The 22,251-nt window shown below is 46.9% G+C and overlaps 1 long non-coding RNA gene across 1 annotated transcript; it reads right to left on the bottom strand.

Annotated features, from left to right (window-relative positions):
• Positions 1–775: 775 nt before the first annotated feature.
• Positions 776–1,587, bottom strand: LOC143818069 (uncharacterized). The gene is made up of 3 exons (XR_013224294.1): positions 1,448–1,587; positions 1,285–1,356; positions 776–1,199 (listed from the first exon to the last, which is right to left on the bottom strand). It is a non-coding gene; the product is annotated as an uncharacterized LOC143818069 (long non-coding RNA).
• Positions 1,588–22,251: the final 20,664 nt, after the last annotated feature.

The raw sequence follows: 22,251 nt of genomic DNA on the forward strand, positions 1-22,251 counted from the left end.
GAAACCGCTGCATGGCCTCGGTGTAAGCATCCTGACAGGCTTTCATCACATAGAGCTGGAGATCAGGAATAAAGTTTTCCCTCATGCCCCGTTCTATAGAGGAAAAATAATGTCGCGCCAGTCTATTAAGGTCGGCTTCCAGGTGGTGAAGGCGTCTGTGGATGTCCTGGAAAAGTGTGTTCACCTGAGTGAACCCACTATTCAGTTTTTCTACAACCGCCTTCATCCCAGCCTGGAAGACCGAGCATAAGTGAATAAACTCAGGCATGACTGTCCTCTCCCAGGCCCTCAGCGCTGGTGAGCAGACCCAAGTAAAGTAGTGGCATAGGGCTGGGAGAGGGGAAAACCAGATGGACCGGCTTCCTGCTCCCCAGCCTATGAAGCCTGCCTGGTTGCTCCATCGCTGGTGGATGATTGGGAATGGGCCTGTTTGTTGGCTGGTAAATGAGGGGTCGCTCCAACAGAGGACGATCCAGGTTCTGTGGTGCTGCACCAGGTTCTGTGTGGAAAACAAATGAAAAACAATAGTAAAAAAAATAAAATTTAAATAATAGTAAGACAACACAAAAGATACTCACGTTCGCTGAGCAAGGGTAGGCCTCAGAAAAAAAAAACGCTGATGGTGCTTACTGTATATATTCTGACTTTTTGAGCAGCACCACTTCGAACCCGAATCTCCTCTCTCATGTCCTTATTAAAGCGATCCTTCATCGAAAGCCAACGAAATGTCACTCTCTTCACTGTGAAGGGGGAAGAAAAAAAAATTATTGTAAAAAGACACCAGCATTTACAGCAAAACCGACACATCAAAGATCACATTGCAATACTTATGAAAATCCTTTCTGACTTGTGACCTTGTATGGTCCTAATCATCCAACAGCGATCTGGCCACTTCTTCTCAGAGTCGTCGGATCAAGGCTGAGTCGGAATGATTCCGATCACGGGAGTCCCAAAACGCTGCTCACTCTTGCACAGCTTGAATAAGGAAGTCGTTATCGATATCCGGTTGTCCTTCCTCATGTTGTGGAACCTATAGATGAAATACGAAAAAAAAAATTGTAAGTAAAACAGAAAAAAAATTCAGTTACAACTATGATAAAGGCTACTTACACCCCTTCCTCCTCAGCAACTTGAGGCTGACCACCCTGGGAAGAATAATTTCCACTAGACTGCTCCTGCTCTTCTGCACTGTCAGGTACCTATAAAGAAAATACATGATTTAATACATGTCTAATATTGACAGTCAATACATACCAATCAGTAAATCAAATGTGAATACATAACCTGTGTCATGTCCACTTTTGGAAGCTTCAGTGGAGGACATGTTGGAAGAGCAGGCAGCAGTCAAGTGAAACACTAGAGAAAAGAATAGATAAGAAACATTTAACTTGCTAAGAGCCAAACACAATGTAGCACAAAAAAAAGAACAATGGACACCAATACTTACATTACAGGCAGTAGTCTAACAGCACAGCAGCCAGGCAGCACCAGGACAGCAGCAACAGGATGGCAGCAGCACCAGGACAGCAGCAGCACCAAGAAGGCAGTAGCACCAGGAAGGCAGCAGCACCTGGATGGCAGTAGCAAACAGACTACAAGGAACAGAAAAAAATAGTACAGAGTACACAGGATGGCAGCAACAGGACTGGAGCAGCAAACAGTCTAAAAGGATCAGAAAAAAATAGTACAAAGTACAGACTGCAAAGAGAAACAGACATTTTCAAAGTTTCTATTCTTACATCCAGCAGCACCAGGATGGCAGCATCAAAAAGATGACAGCAACAGCAGGAGCACCAGGACTGGGGCAGCAAACAGTCTACAACGAAAAGAAAAAAATTAGTACAGAGTACACAGGATGGGAGCAACAGAACCGGAGCAGCAAACAGTCTACAAGGAACCGAAAAAAAAATAGTACAGAGTACAGACTGCAGACGATTATGCAATATTTGATGCCTCATAAAATGCAACATACTGTGTTCGCCGGACACCGCCACACACCGCAAAATGACACATGCATACGTATCCGCATGCGAACGCATGCAAACGCATGTCCTTGCATACACCATGCTAAAAATATGTATGCATGCAGATTTATGTGGACCATACGCAGCGCACAGAACCGCTAATGTGAACCCAGCCTAAGAAAATGCAGTCCAATCTGCAGGCATAATGATAAAGAGCAGGAGAAGCTGAGTAAATTGACATATCGTTTTGAAAGTAAAGATTCTGTATAACCTCTGCTTTAATTGTTTAAACCTCTGCTCTTTCTGGGATTTTCAAGTCCGGTGAGCAGCCCTGTTGATTAACTGCTATCTCTGAATGTACATGTACAAAGAAAGCTGTCAGTCACTGATACGATCACTCACTGGACCAATTATCCAAGAAAGAGCTCAGGTTTAAATGTTGAAAACACAGCCTTTAACTGAATCTTTTTTCCCAAAAATATATATCAATCTACTCAGCTCACGCTGCTCCACCTGCTCCCTACTAAAACCTAACTGCCTGGCGTCCGCCCGCAGCGACAAACGAATGTCCAAAAATCCAGGCCAGGTAAGGGTCCCGACCTGAAATATATAACAACAGTAATCTTTAAATAACGACCCAACATACAACAAAGCCACCGCAATTAATGCCGTACATAAGACAAATAGCGGCCCAAGCTCCAGCGTCCGATGCGCTTGATCACTTCCGACCTCAGGCCGAGGCTATCGGCCTCTGACGCTGCCCCGATCCTGAAAGAATGGGACCCAAACGTGTCCTGCAAAAAACCCAACTCCCTTAAACCTTTATGAAGAATCGCAATAAACTGAAAACGAGACAAAAAAAGCCCCGTCCTGATGGCACAACAATGGGCCCGCCCGACTGGACCACAAACTCCAATATGCCTTTAAACACTGTTCTGGGCACATCAACAACCCAACAACTCTGCCCAACACTACCCATTTTCCCGCACCAGCCTGATCCGTCTTAGAACGCCGGATCCAAAAAACAATGCCGCCAGTCCAAAAGTCGACGTCCTGTGCCAATAAACCACCCGCACTAACTCTGCTACGAGACACCAATTCACCTATGCGTAGAGCCCCAAAAAAGGCCAAAGAAAAAGCCAAATGAAACAATACCATTTCAAAATGAGAGCAGCAAATACCATCCAATATTCCGCCTAAACGTTCAAGCACGCTGAACGATATAGGCCGGCGCCTATCGACGCTCCTATTACCTCTCCGAAAACCTTTTAATGCTTGCCTCACCAAAAAATTCTTTGACACATCCGCCGAGCCCTCCAGCTTGAAACCAAAAGCTAGACCGGCCACAAATTTTTTCACCTTAGAAATAGACCAACCTAAATCTGCCGCCCTGCCGACCAAACACAAAACAGCTAACAACTTGTCTTCCTCCGACCCCAATGTACCCCACTGCAACACCGAACTCTGCCAGATATTCCATGATGCTTCATACAACACCCAGGTCTGACTCGTAACTGAGGCCCGAATCAACCGTCCCGCTCCTCCGTAAGAATTAGCCACAAGTGCGAAGGGCATGCCGCTCCTGATGCTTCCGCTTCTGGTGCCAGCTCCCGGAAACGCTCCCACTGTAAACGAGGTAAGGCATCTGCTATAGAATTTTGCACGCCAGGTACATGCATTGCTGAAATCCATGCATTGATCTTCAGACAATGTAAAACAAGTTCTCTCACCAACTGTATCACAGGGGGAGAGGATACTGACAGAGTGTTGATCACCGCCACCACACTCATATTGTCGCAATGAAACCTAACTCTGCGATTCGCAAACACCTCACCCCAAATTAAAACTGCCACCACAATGGGAAACAATTCCAACAAAGCAAGATTTTTTGTGAGACCCTTCTTATGCCACCAGTCAGGCCACGTTCCGACGCTCCACTGCCCTGCACAATAGGCCCCGTAACCAACGCTGCCTGCTGCGTCCGTGTAAATCTCGCAATCAAAGATATCCACCAACTGCTGTTGTATCAGAGAGCGACCATTGTACTGCACCAAAAAACGCTGCCAAACCAACAAATCCTCCTTATGCTCTTGTCACAATCGAATAAAATGGTGTGCAGACTGCACCCCCGCTGTCGCACTGGACAACCTACGGCAAAAAAAATCGACCCATGGGCATGATCCTACATGCAAAATTAAAGCGGCCGAGTGTTATGATCCAGTGACCTTGGAGCCGCATGAAAACTTTCTCTGGAGTCAGTGGAACCTGTACTGACCGCAAATCCTGAACTAACACCGCAACTAGAAGTAGCCATGGGGTGTGCCTAACAAACCCTAGACACCTCGACACAGCCGGAGGACTAAATACCCCTATAGATGGAAATAGGAATGCTATCTTGCCTCAGAGCAGATCCCCAAAGGATAGGCAGCCCCCCACGAATAATGACTGTGAGTAGGAGAAGAATAGACACACGCAGGTAGAAAGCAGGATTTAGCAAAAGAGGCCACTCTAGCTAAATAGGAAAGGATAGGACAGATTACTAGGCGGTCAGTACTAAAACCCTTCCAAAAATATCCACAACAGATAATACAAAAAGTTCCACAATCTAACTAAAGACATGGAATGTATATCTGCCACTCCAGAGAATCCAGCAAGACTGAGAAAATACTGACACAATCTAAGCTGGACAAGAAAACACAAAGAATAGCACTGAATTGTGAAGCACACAGCATGTGTGCCACAGGAAAAAAAAAACAGACACTTATCTTTGCTGATTTGGCAGAAAGACAGGAGGAACCAGGAGAGGTCCAACACCTCCCAACAACAATTGACAACTGGCAAAGACTAATGAATCCTGCACACCTAAATACCCCAGTCAGAACTGCAATCAGCAGACACACCTGACCAGGTCTGCAACCCAGGGACAACTGCATTACCACCTACTACCACCGGAGGGAACCCAAAAGCAGAATTCACAACAGCCGAGCAAAGACTGCAACTCTTTCAAATTCACCTTTTTAAGCCTGACAATTTGATCAACCTCCTGTTTTAGGGACAACAGTTTATCTTCTGGCAACTGACATTCCATTTTTTCCATGTCTATCAGTATACCCAGAAAACTCAAAACAGTGCAAGGGCCCTCAGTTTTTTCCTTAGCCAAGGGTACTCCAAAAAGCTCTGCCACCCATTCCATGGCCAAAATATTTCTACACACACTAGAATCTGGAGGACCAATAAACAATAAACAAAAAATCATCCAAGTAATGAATGACGGACGGGACACCAGCCACATCCCTGTGACCACCCATTCTAAAAAGGTACTAAACATCTCAAACAAGCAACATGAAATGGCACAACCCATTGGCAAACATCTAAATAATAACCACCATTCCAAAAACATCCGAATAACGGAATACTGTCTGGGTGAATCGGGAGTAATCTAAAGGCCGATTCAACATCCGTCTTTGCCAACAAAGCTCCCATGCCGTAACTGCACCCAGTGCACCGCCATGTCAAATGACGTATAGACCACAGAACATAACTCTTGTGAAATGCCATCATTAACAGACAACCCCTTCGGGTACGACAAATGCTGAATTAAAAGAAATTTATTTGGTTCCTTTTTTGGGACCAGCCCCAACGGGGAGACAATCATCCCTTCAACAGGTAAACATGAAAACGGACCAGCCATTCTCCCTAAATCCACCTCCTTTTTTCAACTTGTCACTGACTACAGTTGCATGTAACGCAGCCGACCTCAAATTCTTCGGTGAATTTAACCGTGAGCACTGCTGGCGTAGGTGCACGGGTAGGCTCCCACACCTTATAGCTAATCAATGTAACAAACCCGGCACTCAACTTCAGTATGGATGCTGAAAGATTTATTGTGTAGTATCAACAATAAAACATTTCGGTCCTGTGGACCTTCCTCAGTTACTAATTATGAGGTAAGTAGGGAGTAAGCTTCTTTGCCAATAGAGCCCTATTGGAATAACTTATTGTCCAGAAACGCTCCTGGTTTCAGCTTAAAAGCTGTGGTATGACCGGGTGTAGACGCGGTGTCCACCGCTAGTCTTAATCCTTCTACCTCATAATTAGTAACTGAGGAAGGTCCACAGGACCGAAACGTTTTATTGTTGATACTACACAATAAATCTTTCAGCATCCATACTGAAGTTGAGTGCCGGGTTTGTTACATTGACCTCAAATTCTTAACCGAAAATGGAACCACGTGATAAAGGGGAGGGTGTCATGGTTCTCAATGGCAAGAGAACGTAGTAAAGCATACAAAAAGGACTAGCTCATGGAAGATGGGAACTCGAGCTGACTGTGAGCTAAACCTACCGCACAAATAACAGTGGCCGGGTAGAGTGCCTACGTTTTATCCCTAGACGCCCAGCGCCAGCCGGAGAACTGACTGACCCTAGCAGAGGAAAATACAGACCTGGCTTACCTCTAGAGAAATTTTCCCCAAAAGGCAGACAGTAGCCCCCACATATATTGTCGGTGATTTCAGAGGAAATTGACATACGAAGTATGAAGATAGGTTTAGCAAATTGAGGTCCGCTTACTAGATAGTAGGAAGACAGAAAAGGGAACTTCACAGTCAGCTGAAAACCCTTTCAAAACACCATCCTGGAATTACTTTAAGACTCTAATATCAACTCATGACACCAGAGTGGCAATTCCAGCTCACAAGAGCTTCCAGCCTCAGAAATAAACAATCACAGAGAACTGGAACAAAAATGCAAAACAAACTTAGGACTACAAGTCCAACTTAGCTGATAGTAGTCTAGGAGCAGGAACATGCAACAGAAAGGCTTCTGGTAACATTGTTGGCCGGCATAGAAATGACTGAGGAGCAAGGCTAAATAGACAACTCCCACATCCTGATGGAAACAGGTGAACAGAGGCGATGAAGCACACAAGTTCAGTACCACCAGTGACCACCGGGGGAGCCCAGAAACCAAATTCACAACAGTACCCCCCCCTCAAGGAGGGGGCACCGAACCCTTTACACACAAGGAATTAGAGCGCAAAACCTGAAAAACCCTCCTGACCTGTTGGACATGAGAGTCCCAGTCGTCCGAAAAAATCAAAATATCATCCAGATACACAATCATAAATTTATCCAAATATTCACGGAAAATGTCATGCATAAAAGACTGAAAGACTGAAGGGGCATTTGAAAGACCAAAAGGCATTACTAAATACTCAAAATGGCCCTCAGGCGTATTAAATGCGGTTTTCCACTCATCCCCCTGCTTAATTCGCACTAAATTATACGCCCCACGAAGATCAATCTTAGAGAACCACTTGGCCCCCTTTATTCGAGCAAACAAATCAGTAAGCAGTGGCAAAGGATACTGATATTTAACCGTGATTTTATTCAAAAGCCGATAATCAATACACGGCCTCAAAGAGCCATCTCTTTTAGATACAAAGAAAAAACCGGCTCCTAAGGGAGATGACGAAGGACGAATATGTCCCTTTTCCAAGGACTCCTTAATATATTCCCGCATAGCAGCGTGTTCAGGCACAGATAGATTAAATAAACGACCCTTTGGAAACTTACTGCCCGGAATCAGATCTATTGTACAATCGCAATCTCTGTGCGGAGGTAGTGAACCAAGTTTAGGCTCCTCAAAAACGTCACGATAATCAGATAAAAATTCCGGAATCTCAGAGGGAATAGATGACGAAATGGAAACCAAAGGTATGTCCCCATGAGTCCCCTGACATCCCCAGCTTAACACAGACATAGCTTTCCAGTCGAGGACTGGGTTATGAGATTGCAGCCATGGCAATCCAAGCACCAACACATCATGTAGATTATACAACACAAGGAAGCGAATAATCTCCTGGTGATCCGGATTAATACGCATAGTTACTTGTGTCCAGTATTGTGGTTTATTACTAGCCAATGGCGTGGAGTCAATACCCTTCAGAGGTATAGGAACTTCCAGAGGCTCTAAATTAAACCCACAGCGTTTGGCAAAGGACCAATCCATAAGACTCAAAGCGGCGCCAGAGTCGACATAGGCGTCCGCGGTAATAGACGATAAAGAGCAAATCAGGGTCACAGATAGAATAAACTTGGACTGTAAAGTACCAATTGAAACAGACTTATCAACCTTCTTAGTACGTTTAGAGCATGCTGATATAACATGAGTTGAATCGCCACAATAGAAGCATAACCCATTTTTTCGCCTAAAATTCTGTCGTTCGCTTCTGGACAGAATTCTATCACATTGCATAATCTCTGGTGCCCTCTCAGTAGACACCGCCAAATGGTGCACAGGTTTGCGCTCCCGCAAACGCCGATCAATCTGAATAGCCATTGTCATGGACTCATTCAGACCTGCAGGCACAGGGAACCCCACCATAACATCTTTAATGGCATCAGAGAGACCCTCTCTGAAATTCGCCGCCAGGGCGCACTCATTCCACTGAGTAAGCACAGACCACTTACGAAATTTTTGGCAGTATATTTCAGCCTCATCTTGCCCTTGAGACAGGGCCATCAAGGCTTTTTCAGCCTGAATCTCTAAATGAGGTTCCTCATAAAGCAACCCTAAAGCCAGGAAAAACACATCCACACTGAGCAATGCAGGATCCCCTGGTGCCAAAGCAAATGCCCAATCCTGAGGGTCGCCCCGGAGCAAGGATATTACAATCCTGACCTGCTGTGCAGGATCTCCAGCGGAGCGAGATCTCAGAGACAAAAATAATTTACAATTATGTTTGAAATTCTGGAAGCGAGATCTATCCCCGGAGAAAAATTCAGGCAAAGGTACTCTAGGTTCAGATATAGGAGCATGAATTACAAAATCCTGTAAACTTTGAACCTTCATAGCGAGATTGTTCAGACCTGTAGCTAAACCCTGAGGATCCATTTTCATCAGGTGAAGTCAGAACCATTCAAGGATTAGAAGGAGAGAGAGACGAAGGCTGCAGTAAGCAGAGAAGCTAGTAAATCAACTAATGAGCAAACTCAGAAAAAAAAAAAAAAAAATTCTCTGCAGACTTCTTTTCTCTCCTTTCTTCTGCCAATAATTTTAACCCTTGGCCGGCCAAACTGTCATGGTTCTCAATGGCAAGAGAACGTAGTAAAGCATACAAAAAGGACTAGCTCATGGAAGATGGGAACTCGAGCTGACTGTGAGCTAAACCTACCGCACAAATAACAGTGGCCGGGTAGCGTGCCTACGTTTTATCCCTAGACGCCCAGCGCCAGCCGGAGAACTGACTGACCCTAGCAGAGGAAAATACAGACCTGGCTTACCTCTAGAGAAATTTTCCCCAAAAGGCAGACAGTAGCCCCCACATATATTGTCGGTGATTTCAGAGGAAATTGACATACGAAGTATGAAGATAGGTTTAGCAAATTGAGGTCCGCTTACTAGATAGTAGGAAGACAGAAAAGGGAACTTCACAGTCAGCTGAAAACCCTTTCAAAACACCATCCTGGAATTACTTTAAGACTCTAATATCAACTCATGACACCAGAGTGGCAATTCCAGCTCACAAGAGCTTCCAGCCTCAGAAATAAACAATCACAGAGAACTGGAACAAAAATGCAAAACAAACTTAGGACTACAAGTCCAACTTAGCTGATAGTAGTCTAGGAGCAGGAACATGCAACAGAAAGGCTTCTGGTAACATTGTTGGCCGGCATAGAAATGACTGAGGAGCAAGGCTAAATAGACAACTCCCACATCCTGATGGAAACAGGTGAACAGAGGCGATGAAGCACACAAGTTCAGTACCACCAGTGACCACCGGGGGAGCCCAGAAACCAAATTCACAACAGGAGGGATATGAAAACCTTCAGCAAAACCCCTACTAATGACTCCAGCCTTCTCCTGATCAGGGTACCTACTTAGAAAGGGGGCCATCTTTTGAAGCCTCACCGGCGTCTCCCCCTTGACCGGCACCAACTGCCGGCTTCCCTCTTGCTTTCTTAAAACATTTGGAGGCCCCATGTGAACTTCCATTGCAGTGGGAGCACACGTGCTTAAACTTGCAGGTATTCCCATATTTGCACTGGCCCTCGTTGAACTGCCAGCACGTTCCTGACTTCTCCTTTGCTCCCTGTGACCCCTGACCACTACTCCCATGGCCTGTCTGCTGGTTGCCGCTGCCTCCGCTCCCGTGAAAGGACTGCCTGTACCTGACTGGCGCCATCACTTTTAAACAAAGTCCGATGTCTTTTTGGTCCCACAGTATCTCAGGCCTGACCGCCTTCCTCTGCCTAAACTGTTCATCATAGCGCATCCAGGCCTGCCCACCGTAGGTACGGTGTGCTTCACCAATCGCATCAAAATAACAGAATAAACCAGAACAATTCTCTGGTGACTTCTCCCCTATTACACTCGCTAAAATTGCAAACGCTTGTAACCAATTGACAAACGTCTGCGGAATCAGCCTCCACCTCCTCTTTTCTTCGTCCTCCTTCTTACTATCATCTTTTTTCCCTTTATCCAGATTGAACTTTTCCAAGGGAAGCATGGAAAACATCTCTACATATTCATCCCGCCAAATCTTTTCTTTAACTTCCTTCTTTAAATGTGCCCCTAACGGCCCTTCAAAGCATACATATACCTCACCCTTAGCCCTATCATCCAACTTCACTGCATCCCCTTTTTCCTTTTCCGTTTGCACGGATATGGACACTCCAGACGACAACGGTGACTGCCCACTCCCCACTGATCTAAAAGGTTCAGGTACCAATTGTGACCCAAACCCCGACCTCGGGAGCCATGCCCCCACAGGCGATGCTGCCGCCCCGCTCACCACCCCACTGTCCAATCTACTCAAAAGTTGTGACACGCTAAGTAAAACATCATGCAACCCAGGCTCAACCGACCCACTCGAACCCCCTAACTCCGTTGCCATCCCGCTGAACGCCTGTGTACCTCTAACCTCTGCGGACGCAACCCCCCTAGGCAACATACTAGACATAGATTCCCACTCACTGAGCTGCGCAGGTGCTGTGTCCCTGCCAGCCATACGTCCTGAATCCAGATGGTCCCCATCGCCATCTCGCTCATTGTCAAAAACCAAGTCTTCAGCGCGGCTGCGCTGCTCCCGGCCCGCACCCCTGACCTCCTCGTCACCAGGGGGGACCGGAGCATCTGCTACGCTTCGCACCACCGACTTCATCCTGGATCTGGACCGTGCCTGCTCCCCCGATCGTGCATTCCTGTCAGGCTCCCGACCTCTGGGCCTGCCAGACAGTGTGTCCCCACTGCCTGCCGCACCTCCCATCCTTTGCTGGTTGTCAGGGCCCTGCTGCCGACTCGTCCCCCGCAGCACCGCGCCTGCTGACATCCTTTGGCATGCGCTTCTGGTAGCAGGCCCCGAGCCTGGAGCCTCGCTAATGGGACCCACCACACTGCCACTGTCCTGGGCATTGCCCAACATTCCTGGCCTGCTCCTGCCCGGTAGCAGTGTAGCCATGCCGCCCCAGCATCAGCTCCTCTCCCTGCAGTGCCTGAGATGCCATCTGACGCAATGCTGCCGGCCTGCCTTCTGGTGCAGCCCTCTCCACCACTGCACTCCGCTGACCGACGCCTGCAGGCTGGTGAGGAGGATTCCTGCCAGAGGGTGCACAGCGGGGGGATGCCGCACCGCTGCACCCGGCCTCCGCAGGGTCCCCAGAGGGGCTCCTAAGCCTGCGCCTGCCGCACATGCTCACCTCTGGCGACAGTCTCTGGGGAGGCCTCAACCGCCTGCTGCCCCTGCTGCTCATGTCCTGTGCTCCTGCGTTTCCCAGCAGCAAAGCAAGCTGCTCCTCCAGCCATCCACCTCCTCTGGACCTTGAGACGTCCCTCAGGTGCCCCACAAGAGCATCCACCGACTCCATGCGGTAAAGCTGCAAGCTGGGGGGGGGCTGTTCTCTTCACTCTGGCTTCCAGATAGCAACTGACACATTTCCCGCACTTTTCCCTTCATACCCACGCCCCCCCACTAAAGTCCCTCCCTACGCTCCCCCTTCCACCCAATCATATTCTCCTGGCCCAAGTTTTAAAAGATGCCTATGACCAAGCACAGTCATGGGGGGCCTACATTGAGCTGTGTTTATTCCTGCCCCCTCCTTGAAGGCAGGTTCCTCCTCAGAACCAGCTGTCATGTACGATCCTTTGGTTGAGAGACAGAACACTAGGAAACCAGTCGATTGACATCAGCTGTCTTCAACTACACCCAGCTTACTGATTGTTTTGTTTATCAACTCTGTTAATGATCTAGATCAGGGATTCCCAATCTATGACTCATGAGTCAAATGAGGCTTGTGAGCCCATGTTGTCCAGCATGATGTGGCCTACCAGCTTTGTGCATTAGAGCCAGATTTAGCACAAATCTGTGAAGAAAAGATCTTCAGATGGTGACTTTTGTGAGTAGCCCTGCACAGAAGAGCAGATCTAGATGCATGTATACTAGTGGAAAGGGGAGGATAATTAGAATAAACTGTAGATAGGATGATACTGCTAATTATGGGGCATAAGGTGGTTATATTTCTTGTGCAAGGATTACATCGCAGTGCACAGACTGGCCCAACACCTTTCCTGACCTGAACGTGACAGTGTGATTTTTTTTTAATGCAGCGGTCACGCTCAGGTCAGGAGAGCCTATGGTCAGTTTGAGTATTCTGATACGATCCTCGCACGGGAAATACGACTTTCTGTCTGTCTCCTTAGTGACGCGCTTAAAGTTGGATGCAATGGTGTGGTGAGTGTGCTTGATGCAAGAATACAGAAAAAGGGTAAAACGGGAACTACTGGATGTAAGTATATTAATTTAAAGAGATTTCCCCATAAACAAAGTACAATTTAATCAGCAGATCTTTGAATAAGGGTTCGCTCACCTCGGCATATAAACTGGTGAGTGCAATGTGAGAAAAACTCACATTGCACACTCTACAATATTATTCAAGTAGGCAGAGCTCATCTGCGAGTTTTTCCTCACCTGGAACTGGTGTGAGGATAAATTTGCAGCATGGTGAGTATGTGCGTGTAAAACAGCCAAGACTCACCAATGAAAGTGAATGGGTGCGAGAAAAAAAAATTCATGGCACATGGACCAGGAGTGTGTCATGCAATTTTTACACAGCCATCGCATACGAAACCCTACATTTCATCAGCCAAGTACAGTAAATTCACAGGGGAACTGTCAGAATCCAATAGATATATAGATAGAATAAAAGAAAAAATGTAATGTAATACCTTATTTTTCTTAGCCAGCTGACAGCTGGGAGCTGTTGCTTATAGTCTGGGAAGGTGGAAATAAACATGGAGCTTCTTAGGCCATTAATATAAGCTCACAGCTGTCTAGTTAGCCTTTACTGGTTATTAACAAAAAATTAAGTGGGGCCCCCCTATTTTTAATAACCAGCAAAGGCTAGGCAGAAAGCTGCATGCTGATATTAATAGCCTAGGAAGGGGTCATAGATACTGGTGAGCTCCCAGATTAATAACATCAGCCCTCAGCCTCCCAAAAATGGTGCTTCTATTGAATGCACCAAATCTGGTGCTTAGCCTCTGCTCTTCCTACTGGCCTGGGGGCCGTGGCAAGTGGGGTAATAGTATTGGGGTTGATATCAGCTTTGTAATGTCAGCTGACACTAAACACTGGGATTCGTAATTAAGAGGTGAACTCCAGTCACCTTAATGATGTCAGAGCTTGGCACTAAAGCTGCATTCTCACTCTCCGCTCATTGTCTCCTGGATGCCCGCTGAGCGGTCGCATTTTGTTTCATGGCTCAGCAAGCATCCAGATGTAGCTGAGTTGTGCCCAACATGGGATATATGGATTTTAGACAGGTGAAGATTTCTTGCTTTTTTATTTTTCTTTGCATATTAATAAATGGGTAAAAGAGAGTCAGGGAAAGATTTGTACAAATAAAGGACTTTGCTCAGTGTGTTTTTTTTACTTAAACTGAAAGGGTTCGTAATAAGGGTGTCTTATAGAAGCCTCTCCATTACCAATACCTGGGCTAGCTGTCAGCTGACATCAACCCCAATACTATTGCCACACTTTCCACCGAATCAGGGCAAATGGATGCACTATTTCTGGGGCAGCTGAGGGCTGATGGTCTTAGTCTGGGATGAGGCCAATATCCATGGCCTAGCCTTTACTAAATAAGGGTGACTCCATGTCATTTTTTTAATTTTTTTTGAGTTGTCTTTGTCACCACTTGTTAATAACCAATAAAGGTTAAGCCGACAGCCATGAGCTGATATTAATAGCCTGGGAAGCTCCATGCTTATTACCCCATTCCGAGACTATAAACAACAGACCACAGCTGTCGGCTTTCCCTCAGCTGATTAAGAAAAATAAGAGGGACCCCAAGCCAATTGTATTTTCTTTTATTTATTTATTTATTTGTTTATTAGCTAAACACATGTACAGTAAGCTACACATGTGCTGCACTGATTATATATCTCAATTTCATCTATCTATTTATTTATCTATCATCTATCTATATAACATTGTTTTATTTGTTTGAAAACTAGTTGGAAATGACAGCAAATTACTGTATGTAAAAGCTGATGTTAAAAACACATTGCATACAAATTTCATATGCATGTCATATGGATGCTAGGAGAGGGAAAAACACACACACTAGCATAATAATAATAATAATAATAATAATCTTTATTTTTATATAGCGCTAACATATTCCGCAGCACTTTACACGTTGCACACATTATTGCCGCTGTCCCTGTTGGGGCTCACAATCTACATTCCCTATCAGTATGTCTTTGGAATGTGGGAGGAAACCAGAGTACCCGGAGGAAACCCATGCAAACACGGAGAGAACATACAAACTCTTTGCAGATGTTGTCCTTAGTGGGGCTTGAATCCAGGACTCCAACGCAGGACACTCACGTGACACTCTCCAATTTCTCTGGCTAAGAATCTCAGCTACTTTATATATGCATATGTGAGAGTGCCCTTATAATAAGTTCCACAATTAGCTGTGTTAAATAAAATGTTCCTGTGCTGAGATAATCTTATAAATGTGTCCCTGTTGTGTACTGTGAAATGGCTGTGTCTGACCATGCAGGAACATGGTCTGGTCATACCACAGCTCCTGGGCAGGAGGGGAAGCAAAATCATTTAATCATTTGCTGTTTGTGTGAGAGGCAGAGCCTGGGCCGTAGTCGTGGCTGAGTATAAATGGTTACACGTGACCTAGCCTCCCATCACATATAAGCAATGTCCCTTTTCTTGCATACCTTCTTCTGCACCCTCTGCACCGTCAGGGTCCCATCGGGGCTGCTGAAGTTCAGCTAACTGGTGTTGTTGAGCACAAAGAGACAGAGTCCATTTCAAACTGTAAACGAAGAACTTTACTTCGTTTCAATCGCAGCACATCCACATCAGTTACAGCATCAACACAGAGTATGGCATCTTTCACATCCGTTACTTTTCCTGTGTCTTCACTTATTCCTTCCAGGGGTTCCCCAGGTCGTACCGAACTGTTTGGTACTGCAGCGTCCTCCCTGTCCAGCATGACTACTCATAGGAGATCCCTTGTCTGTTTCACCTGTAGCGTGGCTAAAGGGTGTCTAATCGACGGGAGATATGTGTCACATAGATGGCTTACCGCTGTGATGTAACCATAGCTGTTGGTATGTGTGTCAGGACCTGTGGTGATGTCACAACCACATGTCTAATCATGTGATGGGTTCTGGGTGTGGTTTCAGGCTACTTAATGGAGGTGTGTTTGGCACATGGGAGTGAGTGTGGGAGTCTGTCATGGTGGACAGATTTCCATGTGTCCAGAGCGGACACTACAGAGAGGAGTCTGTGTGTGTGGAGGGGCAAGCCTCCACAGTGTGTTAAGGCTTCAGGACTGAGCCTGAAGGAACGGACATTTGTTTCCCTATGCCTGAGCCAAAGGCTATTTGTAAGACTGTTTACCTTTATTTTGCTGACTTAAATGGTTTATGAAGTGAATAAACCTACATGAACACCGAAGAGAATGTGCCTCCTGTTTCATCCTACGCATCTGAGCGATTGAACACCTACAATTGGTGTTTGGAATGCGGGCAAAGATCCAAGGAGCACATGTTGCAGCGCTGGCTGGTCTGAGCCAGAAGATTGGACGGTCTTGAAAAACCATGAGTAAAAACTGACCGGGGTCAGTGAGAACTGCAGTTTGTGGATACCTCTGAGGAGAAGATGGATCCGGGAACCTGTGTGGCCGCCACCAACAGGTAACTGTCTGGAAACCATGTGATACTGACCAGGGTCAGTGAAAAACTGTGTTTGGGCTGTAAAGCCGGGTGTGAAACAGACCAAAGTCTGTGCGCTGTACTGACCGGGGTCAGTGAAAGACTGTGTTTTTTTTCTATAAAGCACATGTGCAGGTGTTTGCTGTGGCTTGGCGGGGCCACGAAGACTGAAGGCGTCTAGCTGTAACTCGGCGGGGTTACGAAGGTTGCTGTGGATCGGCGGGTCCACGAAGTCTGCGGTGGTTTCGTGCAGTTGCAGCAAGAGGTTCTGCAGCAGCTGGAGCTGCAGTTGCAGCAAAGAAAAAAAAAAAAAAAAAGACATTGCTGGTTTAGAGTGTGCAGACTCTTAAAGGGCCAGTGCCAGGCCAAAGTCACATTGGTGTGCTGTGCGAACTGGGGCCTGAGAGTACTGTGGGAAGTCCACAGGGTGTACCCCAGAGTGGGGTGGTGTCCCTAAAAGTGGGGTGGAGTCCCAAACGGAGCGGTGACCCCAAATAATTATGGTTGGCCAAAAAGGGGCTGCGTCTCAAAAGGGGGTAGTTGCCCAAAAGGGGGTGGAGTCCCTAAAAGGGGTGATGGACCTAAAGGAGAAAATAGTCCACAAGGGGGCGGTAACCCAAAAGGGGTGGAGTCCAAAAAGGGGGCGTCAACCCAATTAGGGGTGGTGGCCCAAAAATGGGCGGCGGCGAATGCGCTGTTGAACTGTTGCCGGGTTCAATGTAAGAACAGCGCATGTTCAGAATGTTGTACTGACTTTTCGTCTGACAAGATGTCACAGAGTTGTTCTGTAGAAGTCAATGGAGTGTGCGTGACTGGACTTCTGGACTCGGGGAGCCTGGTGACGCTGGTGAGCGCCACACTCCCTGTCTATCTGATTCCCGGAAGGAAGATGGAAGTCCACTGCGTTCATGGGGTCGCTGGGGATTATCCGGTGTCCAGGGTAATCATTGAGATGCCCACTATTATTGCCAGCCATGATGTACCTGTAGTCTCAGACTTGCCATTCCCTGTTGTAATAGGCCAAGACTTTGAAAGGTTTTGGGACTTGTGGGAGGAAAGGGGAGTGTCTGATTGCTCGGAACAGAGACGGAATGACCCTAAGGGAGCCCCACCACAACAGGCAGCTGTAGTGATTCCGAGTGGTGTGATGTGTGAAAAGGAGATAGCGACACCTAAGGTCGACAGTCCAGAGTTCCGGGTGACTGGAAGAAAGTGTGGGTCTGACACCTGTTTAAGTGGGGACTTGCTGTTCCAGGATGACAGAGTGAGAGGGGGTGATTCCTGTTCAGACTGTGACTCAAGCACAAAGGGAAAAGAGTGCAGTAAGGAGGAGCCGAGTAAAAATCACACATCTTCATCTCGTCGCGGGGGACGCAAAAAGGTGGGACAGGTTACACCCTCTGAGAAGAAAGATGGTGAGGAAGAGACAGGGTCAGGTGCAGATAACGTTATTGTCCTTGATGAGGAGGTCACTTTATCTCTGACAAACCCTAGCACTGAGATAGTTAGTGACGGGCTGGGGTTAGAACAGACCTGTAGTAGACCCACATCTGCAATGCCTGGAAAGAGTGAAGTGGCTCAGTATGATGAAGTACCTGATGCTGAAGAAATGGAGAACTCTGAAGTTACCAAGAGTCCAGAGGTACCTAAGAGTAAACAAACAAAGAGCCCAGGAGAGACCATAGAGGTGGATGCAGAAACAGGTGGAACTCTGAAGAGGCAGAGTCTGGGTGGGCAAGAGAGCCCTTCTGAAAATCTAATTAGAGAATTGGTGGTGCAACATGTGCTGGCCAAAAGAGAGCAGGACCATAACATAGAGCTGCTTAAAGAAACTGTTGAACAAGAAGGGGTCCTGAGGCAAGCAATTGAGCACAAAATGGGTGACCTAGAGAAGGAGGTCGTTGAACTCAGAGGTCACCTATCAGCGTGTCAGGCCATGAATAGGGCCATATTGAAAGATATGGATGTGCTCAGAATGGCTCAAGAAAAGCATCAGCAGGAGCTTCTCCAGAGAGAGGAGGAACGTCGCTGCCTGGCAGAGGAGTTGCCAATGCCCATCTTGGCGAAGGCTCAAGCGGAAGAAAAGACTGAGGAAGAGTTCTTGCTAAAAGCGGAACAAGAGAGTCACCCGGTCGTGACAGACGTCTTGGTGGAAAGGTCAGAGGCAAAAAGGGAGCCATCTGTCTATGAAGAGAGTGAGACCCCGCTCTTCAAGACCGTGATTGATGTACCCGAAGACATGCGAGAAGCGTACGCCAGGAAGGGTGTGCATGAGGCATTTAGAAAGGCGGCAGAGGCATGTAGTGTGCACTGGGCGCCTGAGACTCAGCAATTGGTCATACTGTCGACTAGGGAAGTCACAGTGAAGCGGGTGGCTGTCCTGAGGGATATGCACCTACACTGCCTCCGTACAAAACAGAGGATCATTTTGAAGAATGATGAAGCCGTTCGACGTTTGGAGCGTGAAAGGAAGGTTCTTAGTTGGCTGGGCTTAGTGGAAGACACAGTCCAAGTACCCAAAGCTCTGGTGGCGAAAGTCATTGGGAAACTTGGGAGAGTGATGCAGGAGATGGTGGATAAATCCGGTCTGAAGAGACTGAGGATACTGTTGTGAATTAGACTTTTTTGGCTCCCTCTTGTGGTCACTGGTGATATGACTCTGGGATTGTCTTTCTCAGTTTGGCACCCACCTGGGTCGTTAGTCCAGGGGTGTTGCTATATAAGCTTCCTGGATTCTCAGTCCAGTGCCTGGCATCGTTGTAATCAGATCCTTTCTGTTTGCTCCTGTCTGCTGGTCCTGGTTCTTGCAAAATTAAGCTAAGTCGTGCTTCCTTGTTTTTTGGTTATTTGTATGGCTCTTATTTTCTGTCCAGCTTGTACTAAATGTGATTCCTGATTTTGCTGGAAGCTCTAGGGGGCTGGTATTCTCCCCCCGGGCCGTTAGACGGTTCGGGGGTTCTTGAATATCCAGCGTGGAAATTTTGATAGGGTTTTTGCTGACCGTATAAGTCATCTTACTATATTCTGCTATTAGTCAGTGGGCCTCTCTTTGCTAAATATCTAGTTCATTCTTACGTTTGTCTTTTCTCCTTACCTCACCGTTATTATTTGTGGGGGGCTTGTATCCAACTTTTGGGGTCTTTTCTCTGGAGGCAAGAAAGGTCTATCTTTTCCGTTCTAGGGTTAGTTTGTTCTCCGGCTGGCGCGAGACGTCTAGAACCAACGTAGGCACGTTCCCCGGCTGCTGCTATTTGTGGTGCTAGGATTAGATATACGGTTAGCCCAGTTACCACTGCCCTATGAGCTGGTTTTTTATGTTTGCAGACTTGGTATGTACTTTTGAGACCCTTTGCCATTGGGGTCATAACAGGATACCGGCTGATGAAGAGGTCCAGGTCATGGATGAAGATGGGATGGTTCTGTTCCTGGTTGTCGGATCCAGAGAGAGTATTAGGAATATCTGCATGCTTCTGGAATATCGCATGGCATACCTAAGGGAGGTAGAGCAGCTGAGACTTGAGAGACTGCAAGTTATAAACAGCTGCCAGAGAGGCGAAGAACTTTGCGTAAGACCGGAAGTCCTCAAGCTGAAGCTAACAGAGGACATAGAGAAAAGTGGATGGATTCCTCTCCAGGCAATAAAGACCATGGGAGAAGGTGGCCTGATGAAACAGGTAGAAGCAGTGGTGCCTCAGTCAGCTCAGGGTTAAGTGACCTAAGCAGGAGATCCTGTAGCAGACGAGAGGACAAGGGTTCAATAACAGGCTCTGACTTAGACGGTTTGACTGTCAGGGACGACTGAGAGGGGACTCTAGTCGGTTAAGGACAAGTGCCAAGCCCCACGGCTTTAGGCAGAGGGGGGAGGTATGTAGCGTGGCTAAAGGGTGTCTAATCGACGGGAGATATGTGTCACATAGATGGCTTACCGCTGTGATGTAACCATAGCTGTCGGTATGTGTGTTAGGACCTGTGGTGATGTCACAACCACATGTCTAATCATGTGATGGGTTCTGGGTGTGGTTTCAGGCTACTTAATGGAGGTGTGTTTGGCACATGGGAGTGAGTGTGGGAGTCTGTCATGGTGGACAGATTTCCATGTGTCCAGAGCGGACACTACAGACAGGAGTCTGTGTGTGTGGAGGGGCAAGCCTCCACAGTGTGTTAAGGCTTCAGGACTGAGCCTGAAGGAACGGACATTTGTTTCCCTATGCCTGTTGTGAATTCTGCTCTTGGGCTCCCTCCGGTGGTTGTTGGTGGTAGTGCAGTTGTCTTGGGGTTGTAATCTAGGGCAGGTGTTTCTGCTGATTGCAGCTCTACTAGGTATTTAGGTGTGCAGGATCCATGAGTCCTTGCCAGTTGTCCATTGTTCTTGGAGGGATTGCATCTCTCTCTGGTTCCTCATGCCCTGCTGCCAATTCAGCTAAGCTAAGTGTCTGTTTTTTTGTCTCTGTGCACACATGCAGTGTGCTTTGCAATTCAGTGCAATTCATTGTGTTTTTGTCCAGCTTAGACTTTGTTTGGATTTTTCAGTCATGCTGGATTCTCAGGAGATGCAGATATACTTTCTATGTCTTTAGTTAGATGTAGAATATTTGTATTATCTGCTGTGGATATTTTTAGGATTTTAATACTGACCGCTTAGAATTCTGTCCTATCCTTTTCTATTTAGCTAGAAGTGCCTCTTTTGCTAAATCCTGTTTTTCTGCCTGCGTGTGTCTTTCCTCTTATACTCACAGTCAATATTTGTGGGGGGCTGCCTATCCTTGGGGGTTCTGCTCTGAGGCAAGATAGAATTTCCATTTCCATCTTTAGGGGTATTTAGTCCTCTGGCTGTGTCGAGGTGTCTAGGACGTGTTAGGTACACCCCACGGCTACTTCTTGTTGCGGTGTCAGTTTAGGGTTTGCGGTCAGTACAGGTACCACCTACTCCTGAGAAAGTCTCTCATGCAGCTCCAAGGTCACCAGATCATAACAATGCCTGAGCCAAAGGCTATTTGTAAGACTATTACTAAGCTATTTGGTTTATGGAGTGAATAAACCTACATGAACACTGAAGAGAATGTGCCTCCTGTTTCATCCTACGCATCTGAGCGAGTGAACCCCTACACACCCCAGACAGAAGGGCTTCAGCCCATGTAGTTAGCTGCCACATTTTCAGAGCGATCTGCATCCTTACCTTGCTACAGTTCCTTAGCTGTAACTATCTGACCCACTAGCACTGAATGGCTGGACCCTCTTCTCCTTTCATTGCGGTGATGCTGCACTGTCCTAGGCTCTTTAGGCTACTTTCACACTAGCGTCGTGCACTGCACGTCGCTATGCGTCGTTTTGTAGAAAAAATGCATCCTGCAAAAGTGCTTGCAGGATGCGTTTTTTTCTCCATAGACTTGCATTAGCGATGCAGTGCGATGCATTGCCACACGTCGCAACCGTCGTTTTTTGGTGCGTCGAGACCGTCTTTTCCGACCGCACATGCGCGGCCGGAACTCCGCCCCCGCCTCCCCGCACATCACAATGGGGCAGCAGATGCGTTGAAAAACAGCATCCGCTGCCCCCGTTGTGCGGCACTTTCACTGCTTGCGTCGGTACGTCGCAACAACGCAAATCGTCGTGCGTCGTACGACGCTAGTGTGAAAGTAGCTTGGGGCTCCCTGGAGCCTCTGAGCTGTACCAGCTCCCTTTCTTCACTCCCCTAAATTCAGGAAATGCTTCTGCTTTACCCACAGCTAGCTCCTCCCATAGTTAACTATAAAGACTGTCTTAAGAGATCCAAGTGGCCAAACTCCAATACTGCACTGTCCCTATCAATAAGTAGTATTCATTGTAAGCATAACAGCAATCAAGTAATTTACATTGTACAACAGTAATAAAGTGGCATCAGCATAGCAGCACACGAACACATATCAGTAATTACAAAACATTCAACTGTTTCAACGAGAACCGACCCAGTTCTTAAAGGGGTGGGGAGAGCACCAGTCCTTAGAGCCCCTTAGACTTGTTTTTATACCTTTTACCTCAGAGAAGGAATCTGACTATGATCCAAT

Source organism: Ranitomeya variabilis, chromosome 3 (assembly GCF_051348905.1).
Source record: "Ranitomeya variabilis isolate aRanVar5 chromosome 3, aRanVar5.hap1, whole genome shotgun sequence".
NCBI lineage: Eukaryota > Metazoa > Chordata > Amphibia > Anura > Dendrobatidae > Ranitomeya > Ranitomeya variabilis.